This window comes from Morone saxatilis, unplaced genomic scaffold, assembly GCF_004916995.1.
Source record: "Morone saxatilis isolate NCDOM2014 unplaced genomic scaffold, NCSU_SB_2.0 Contig24, whole genome shotgun sequence".
In the NCBI taxonomy this organism is placed as follows: Eukaryota; Metazoa; Chordata; class Actinopteri; family Moronidae; genus Morone; species Morone saxatilis.
In genome coordinates this window covers 3,597,403-3,606,590 of record NW_023339807.1, presented here as the reverse complement: position 1 = coordinate 3,606,590, position 9,188 = coordinate 3,597,403, and positions in this window count along the sequence as shown.

Below are 9,188 nucleotides of genomic sequence, written 5' to 3'. Positions count from 1 at the left end.
TGCCATGAAATCCAGTTAAGATCTAGTGTGTAGGATTTTAGTGGCTGCAGATCGCAAACTTAGCGTTACCTCCTTTCAAGCATGAGGAGAAACCTACCAGTGCCATCCGAAACGTGCACACACACAACTCGTGAATACCCCTATCTAGAGCCAGTGTTTGGTTTGCCCATTCTGGGCCACAGTAAAAACATGGCGGTTCAACATGGTGGACTCCATGTAAGGTGACCCGCAGCTTCTGTAGGCTCATTGTAAGGTAACAAAAACATAACCATGTCTATATTCATGTTATATTTCATTTCTGACAATAGATCCTGCTAAATGTTACACCTTAAAGAAAGCAGCAGATGAAAAAAACAAAAACACAAAATCAAGGTAACTCAACTAATACTCTATGTGATACATGTGAGAATGCAGTACTGCCAAATAACACACCTAACCATGAAAAACTGTAATACATTTTACAATTAAAGACAGACGACGGCCAATGCATGTCATAAATGAAGACACTGACTGTTGGATGTGTCACTACTTCTCAGTGAAATCTCTCAGACATGCGCCTCTTGGAGTCAAAGCAGCCGCTTATCAATCAATCACTGTCAGTAAGTTCACAGATTCCTGCTGCGTCGCTGCTTAAAGTTGAGGATATTTGCAGTTTGAAGGCTTTGTAATGACAGAGCAAAGTCTTCCACAGTTTGCCGTTCATAATCATCACTCAGCCGCTGAAGACGTGCATATGTTATGGCAACAAATTAGACATTCAAAAGAACAACAAACATTTAGCGCCTCGTCAAACAGAGCAGCCCTGTCTGCACTGACTCCTGCTGTGTGGCGCTACTGTTCTCAAGCTGCTCCAAGGCTCTGCTTTATATATACTGTACACACACACACACACACACACACACACACACAAACATGCAGGGAAACACATTTAAATAAACGTGTACACATGAATGTCGTAGCACTAAAAATGTACGCACTTACACACACATACACACGCACACACGCACACACGCACACAGGCAAATACAAACACTCCCACACACACTGGTCTCCAACAGTGGTGAGAGCCTATCAACACTTAGTGACATCTGGCAGGGATGCTGCCTCGTGAAGACGGGCTCTACTGAGCCTGCTTGCTATATCCACTATGTGCGTGTGTTCATATGTTTGTTTGTGTGTGTGTGTAGGTGTGTGAGTGGGTGGGTGTGTGCTGGGTTATGTTCTGCCAACATCTGGAGTCTAGACTGAATGACTCTGAGCTAGTGGGCAATAGTCCGTCTCCCTGTCACCCACTCTGTTGACTTAGGTGCTGCTGTGCGTTCCTGCACCTGTATGTGTGTGTATGTCTTTGAGTGTGTGTGTGTGTGTGTGTCTTCCAGGGGGTTGCTTAGCCAGTACAAAGAGAGAAAACCTTGTACTATCAGACTGTGCTGAAACTTAAGTGGCTGAAACGACTCAGTACACACGTTTAGTAATTAGGCATCAAAATATAAAATCAGAGTAAGTGTTCAGAGGAATAGAGCTTTCAACTGCAGACATTTTGACATTTGTCATAGTGGGAGAGCCACAGGTGTAATTAATAGCATTAATGGCTCAGTGGGAGCTTTAAATGGAACAGAGCCATCGTTAATGTTATTAGTCACACCTGTGCCTTTCCTGCTGTGCCAAAATATCTGACCTCAGAAAGGTCTATACTGAGACATATACTCTCAGTACATCCAAAGAAAAATATTGATTCCAGCCATAGAAACTGATTATAAAAGGTGTAGAGCAACCCATTCTTCCTGAACAAAACAGGGCTTCTATTTAACATAACGCTCCCTCCAGCAGACATACTGGATGCTTACAGCATGTGAGCGAATGTCTTAGACCAGTGGTTCCTAACCTTTTTTCCTCAAGGGACCCATTTTCTATCATTGAGTAAACTCACGATCCCTCACTGAAATTACATATATTATGGATATTTCATCTTATATTCAATGCATAACAATAACAGTACATAAGAACTAATAAACTGTACAATTAACCCAAACAGTGAAAATAATAACTGCAAGACGTTTGTGTAAAACCAGTGAATTGGAAACATTTTGAGCTTCAGCTTCAGCTTTTTTTTTTTACATTATTTCCTGTGAATATTAGATCCAAAATGACTTTTTCTGATGATTGTAAGAACATTGTATACAATGTATAGTGTGTTTTTTATTTTTAACAATCATTTATCCTTAAGCTTATTTTTTTACCTTTGACACTTGGTCATTGTTCTATTAGCTCTTCCGTAGTAAAAACTGCATACATTTCTAATGCAAGTTGAGACTATAGCTTGTGTTCAGGTGTTTAGGTCTTAGATCTTAAATAATAATCTAAATGTTAAATATAACCATTTCATTCAGTTTTCTTCACAGAATCAAATGAACTACTGCGTATCTCCTTTAAGCATTTTTTACACCCCTTAAACTCAAGAAGGCCTTGTGACTTTACATACAGCTGTGGCGACCCTTAGTAGGGCTCCTGACCCCCAGGTTGGGAACCATTGGCTTAGAACATCAGGCTGGTTTCTAACATTACAACTGAGTGGAATGTATGAAATACACATGGGTACTACCTGTGTCTCTGTGCTAATATTTTGGGTCTAATGGCTGGTAGTGGCATGTTAACAGTGACAGAAGTTGTTAAACTTTCCAGTTTAGTTAAGGACCATTTTGAAAGGTCACAGTAGGAAAAGCACAGGTGTAAATAATGAATAATTCCAGTTATTGTGCATGCTGGCTCACTCTTACACTGTCATGGTTTACTAAGACACTTAAATGGAACAGAGCCATCGTTAATGTCATTAGTAACACCTGTGCAATTCCTACAGTGACAAGTCAAAATGTCTGTTGTGAAAAAGCCCTGTTGCATTTTTACAAGAGCTGCTGATTACGTTGCATGTGCATGTGATCTGATGATTCAATCAGGGAGATAATCTTCATGCCTCGTTCATTCACAGTTCTCACCCTCCTTCTGCTGACTGTTTACTCTTTCAGTTAAACCAATCAGATTTTGCCCTGATCTCCTCCAGCCAATCACATCGTTGCCTTAAACCCGCCCTCCTCTCTGCTGCTGTCAGCTGTCATTTCAGCACAAAATCATTGTGACCGCCCTCCACCCCATTCACCTCCACTCCACTCCTCATCACAACCAGATCTTCATCCATTTTCAGCATCCCTTCACCACCACCATGGATGTATAACTCATGCATGATTCAGCCATCACCATCAAAGTGTGGTGGTGCAATATTCTAAACTTCATGCACTCAAAGATCAGAAAAAAATTATTTAGTGCCACTTAGTCTACACACCGATTCACCATCATCCCCCAAAATAACTGAGCTCCCCAAAAGCCATAGTTCACACAATGCTTACATAATCTAAATTTATCAAATCTAATCTAATTACATTATTAATACGTATATCTTTTAGATATCTTTTTCTTAGCTGTTATTTGTAACATTTAAAATGATGTTGTTATGTGGATTATTTCATCTGATTGTCTACTAACACTTAAGTTTACTCTGTTAACCCAGGAATTGAGAAGCAAGCTAGCAATTTATCACCACTAGAAACAATAATTTTTATTTTGTACTTATCCACAGAGCAGTTGGCTGTCTCTTTCCTATCCAAAAGCCTTCAAACAAAACCTACATTTACATATATACTACTAAGTGGTTTTTGCCAAAAACATTTTGGGGCAGTTGCTGCTGGCAGTTCTCCCCATACGTGGTTAAGCTTTAGTCACACACTAGTTATGGTAAGGGAAAGGTTGTGGTTTTGACTAAATATTTAAAAATTAATAATAAGCACATTCTGTCTTGTGCTTCAAGTCAAGTTAATATTTAACAAAGACCACAATCTTTCCCATTAACCAAGTGCTGTGCCTAAACATAACCCTAAAAACATATTGTAGGAAAAACAAATACAAGATGTTGACAGCGGACGTTTTGCAGATATATTTAGCGTAAACATTTTGCAGCTTTGAAGGTGGAGGAGGGTGAAGGTGGAGGCTTCCTGTCATAGAGGGTTGAACATACTGGTCGGTGCTGTGTGCCACTCTGCTGCCTTTTGGTGATAATGTGCCCTAGCCAACTGACTGGGTGACTGAAACAAGGATAGGACTGGTGTGAATGAATAAATAATGTGTATTAAATGCCATAAATACTGGATTTTATTCAGCGAGTGAACATACTCAAAGCAAGGATAGAGCTGCCCCTGTGTACTGATTGGGAATCAGTAGAGAGGAGGAGCTCTCTGCCTCTGGTCTCTCCGTCCCTGTCTTCTAGTCAAGCACTTGAGTTAATTAAGTCTGTAATTACACAGTGTTGTGTTTGTTTACTCCTCCAAATACCAGAATTAGACAAGTCATTTCAGGGGTGCTCTCTGAAATGTCATGTAATGAGGAGGACAGCTGACATTTGGACATTAAATGTTTTGTTTTTGCTTGAATCTGATTTTTGCCCTTTTTTAACCACTGAGATGGCTTTTTCATCAGTTTCTGTGTGTTAAAGTGTATTTAGAGTGAGATTGTTACAGTGATCTACGTCAGTCTATGTCAGTTTGGAATTACTGGAGTGAAATGGTGAGATGCGTCGTAGTAGAGTAGTATCTGGATTAATGATGATTTGGAATAAACTGTTGGAATGCTGTTGTGAAATGCATCATTATCCCAAGTTTCATCAAAATACAATCAGCAGAGTCGTGGATTTGTATGACACATTTGACAAATAGAAATGTGACTCATGGGGGGTGTTTGCTCATTTGTTCCTCTGTTCTCCTTTTGAGTATTCCTATGGATTGGATGCCAGTCATTCATTAGCTTTTTTCCTCTGTCATTGGGGTTTCACTGTGGGGGACAGAAGATGGTAATTTTTCAGGGATAGAACAGCATTAGACTGAAGTGTGTGTATAAACCACAAGTGTGTAGAAAATTGCCAGAAAACGGTGCCTGACTCCAACAATCTGAACTCTATTGTTTTAAACTTTACTGTTTAACAAAAGCAGTGTTTCTCTCTATTTCCATGGGAACAATTTGCACTTGACAGAGAGCAAAGGCGCTGCGGTGGAGGAGGGCAGTGAGGGAGGTAGCGTGCAGGCAGGCAGCAGGTGATGTGTCTGCCTCCTGAATGCCTCCACATGCTCTGTGTCCGTGGATTTATGGCCGTGCCACCGTCGGCCCGGATCCCCCACCGGCTGGGGGTCAGAGGGCACCGTGGTGCCCTGTACAGCTGGCCAGCTGGTCCTGCTCAGCCCTGCCACCCACCAGCTGAAAGGGAGAGCTACCCACGGACACACAGGCATACAGTGTACTTACACACACAACGCACACACTCCTGGCCAGATAACCAGCACAGATGCCCGATTGCCCGTACAGGACAAACATGTCGGCATTGATGCATCCTTGAGCGAGTTTGAAAATACACACCAGTGGGGACGAACAGGTTAGTAGCAGACGCTTAATGCACAAAACTGTAAAGACGGGACCTCATGCTCACTCTTTGATTAAATAAAAGAATTATATTTGATTTCTTAATAAGCATAGAAGTGTTACTTCCACATTCTTGCTCGCAGTATTCTTGCAGTGTTTGTGTCTCAGAAAGTACCTCATTCAAGGTAATTAAAGTACAATTTCATGGATATAGTTGAATTGTTACAAGGATTTCTAAAGTATTCTAAAATATGTGGGTCTGTCAAATTTACCAAAAATTAAGATAAAGTTGGCACAGCTCAATGCAACTGTCGTAAAACAATTTCTCTGAAACATTAAAGCTCATTCCAAGAACGTATACCATCATAAAACTGAACACAGAACAGGTACAGCCAAAAAGCATCTGTTACCGTCTAGATGACCTGCAAAGGTGTATTTATGTCTGCAAATCAACTATAGACTATATTCTAAATGTGGCCACTGAAGAACAGATGCTCTACTTCTGAAACGTTTCCAGTGCACATTGAAACTGATAGAGCTGTGTACATTCAGCTTTGCTTTTACATCTCTATGGAAGTTGGGATACGTAGAGGATTTCCACTGATGTATTTCCATGAACTGACTACTACGTATGTAAAGCTGCGATTACTTAAAGGAGCTATATGTAAGAATTGGCCACCTGTCAAACACTCCAAACAAATCGAGGACAGCATATCACCAAAATGTTGGTGTGTCCATCCTTATTGTAAGAAACAAGGAAATCCACAGTCCCTTCCTTTCTGTCTTTCAACAAACAGCTAACAGCAAACATATTAACACTGTCAACTATTGCTAAAAGCCAATGTTAGCATTTACAGCTGTTTACTTACAACTTCAGCATCAACTAAGGACAAACTGGACAGTGACTCGCTCATTGTAGCTTGAGGTATGTATTGGGATTATGAGACAGGATGGGTCTGGGATAGCATGCTAATTTCGGTACATATTTGCAACACAATACTTAGACGTCTTTGAAATAATGTCAAAACTGTTATTGTATCAGAGTCTGTTGATAATTTTATTTTTTTATTTTGAATGAAATTCTTACATATAGCTCCTTTAACCTTCTGCCTGGCCTTTACAGACAAAGACAGATCCTATCAGCTTAGATCACACTCTAAATGATAGTTATATTGTGGTTCTAAATATACATAAACTGTTAAACACCACTGTTGCCCTTATTTTTGTGTCTGTTTCCCCACTATCCTCTGGGTGCTATTCTAACAAAGGTCTCTCTCAGTCAGCTAGATAGATAATATCCTCACTCCCGACACAGTAGTTCCAACCACAAACAGGTCAAAGGCAGGCCTGCCAGAGACAGAGAGAGAAATAAAAATGTACCCAGCTGTCCGGAAATAAGAGGTGAATGTTAGAAAGGTGATACTGGAGTATTGCAGAGTCACTTTTTGACAGCGCGGATCCTGGCCAAAAACTGAGTCATCGCAGAAAGACACTGGTAGTTACACACACACACACACAAAATAGAGAGAATGTGCATGAGGCCAATTCTAGTTCAGGTCAGGGTGTGCCGGATAATAAATGATTCCCCAGTGATCAATCCACTCAGATGATGTGTGTGTGTGTGTGTTTGTGTGTGTTTTTACATCTGTATGAAATTGTATGTACGAGCCCTCCCCTCCTCCCCGACAACCCTCCCACAGGTCAGCGTCTTAAACCTAGCATAATAAACAGGGCTGTATGTATCCACTTTATAACATGACATTCTCCATTCACAGTGCTGTCATCATGGAGCCAGTTACCGCCTCCCATAGCGTTTTGCTGACAGACATTTTAAATTAGACTAATAAATTGCCTAGCGCTCTGCCTCGTGCTTTCTAAAAGCCCTGTTACCCGGAGACAAATTAGCACGCTGCAGGTATAAAGACTGGGTTCTGCACAAAAGGCCAAGTTGTTTTTATGAGGCGAGGCCTAAATATCCGAACGGAGATGCGAGGGTCATCCGAGGAGGTCATACGAACAGAGAGTAGCGGCGGTAAGAAACAAGAAAACAGGCTTTTATGCATTAATGAGGCGTCGGTGCCAGTGCGCAGTAGAGGTGTGTGTGTCAGTATGCTGCTCTGATAGGATGGATGTGACATGTCAAAGCCAGTCAGAATGGGAGAAAATGTGTTTTGGCTTGATATGTGATCTGAAGTGGGAGAGCAGGATGTGTGTGAGTGCGCTGGCTAACACCCAGTCAAAGCAATAAAAAACAGAGAGAAACAGTTTGAAGTCTCTTTCTATCGAGCAGGTTCTGTTGCTGCAGCGGCGGGCTTTGTCAGCAGTCATTTAGTAGTATTCTTTCAACTCTCAGAGCAAGCCTTAACATCCTTTCCAGATGAATTGAGCAGCACTTAAGAAGAGAGTGGATGGAAATTAAGCTCCTACACAATGCGTGGGCAGCGCTGCCAAGCACATGACAAAGTGGAAAGTGTTGTATTTCAAACCATATAATGTTTCTCAAATGTGAGGCAATGCGGTCAAAGCAAAGAGGGAAAGTGGGGAAAGAAAGGGAAGGCAGAGCGAGCTATATAGCCGGCCAGATAATTGACACTCTCAGAAAACAAGCCACCACTTCTCCTCTTCCTCTCGTCGGCTGAGTGCCGTGCTGTTGCTGAAGTTATTGTGCCCATTGTGAGTCACAAAGCAGGGAGGAATGTTTGGCCGGCTCTCTGGGAAACGCCACTTCAGGGCCCACAGCTGTCACAGCCTGGGGACTTGAATTCTGCCACAGAGAGTTCAATGGTGAGGAGCTGGCAGAGGGAGATATGCTTTTTACTTAAGGATGGCAAGCTGTGAGGGGACTTGATGTGAAACCAAAACTGGCTGCTCTGATATTCAGTTACTCACACGCTCTTAGCTTCTATTGCTTTCCCCCAGTCACACTATCGCTATCGTTCATCGCCATCACTCTAACTCGCAAACTCTCAAAACTTTTTTCTTCTTTTTTTCCCCTCCGGCCTTCCCTATATCTTCTCTTTTCAAAAGCTCAGTCTCATTCTGTACCGGGCCTAAACTTGAATAAACAATCGTCTCTCTGTGGCGAGAGCTTCCCATCCCGCTTCCTTAATGGAATACTGCTTCCCATCCTCCGGCTCACCATGGTTACTGGGAATCTGCTGGGGATCACATTTTACACAAAGGTGAATATGGGCACTCACTTCAGAGGGGCTCAAAAGACTGATCAATGTGCATGTTTTAATCCCGCATTCACTCATTGATATTCAGTCTTTGATTAAATCAGAAAAATAATGTTTTTTTGAGGCAGGGAAAAATTATGAAAAGACAAAATGCAGGTGCAAAGTTGATCCGCCATCAATTCGCCAACATAATGAAAGTGAAAATGAGTTAAATTAAATCACTTTTATGACTCCTCCACATTAATAATCATTTTTTAAACATCGGCCTTTTAAATTAAGTGATTAGAATTCCACTAATTTCCACAAATGCAAAAACCTGTTGAAATAAACATGATCAAAATGCATTTGTTAGGCTCTCTACGGAAGCCCTAAAGGGCCATGCATTCATACATTTTATTTCCTCCGTTTTCCCATGATAATGAGTTAATTTTCTCAAGATCTCGAGATAATGAAACTTTGTTTTCCCGTGTTATATTCTCAGCATTATGGTAATTGCAGAGAAACAGTGTATTTACTTTCGGTAGAAAGAACAGTAAGCTATAATTCGAACCT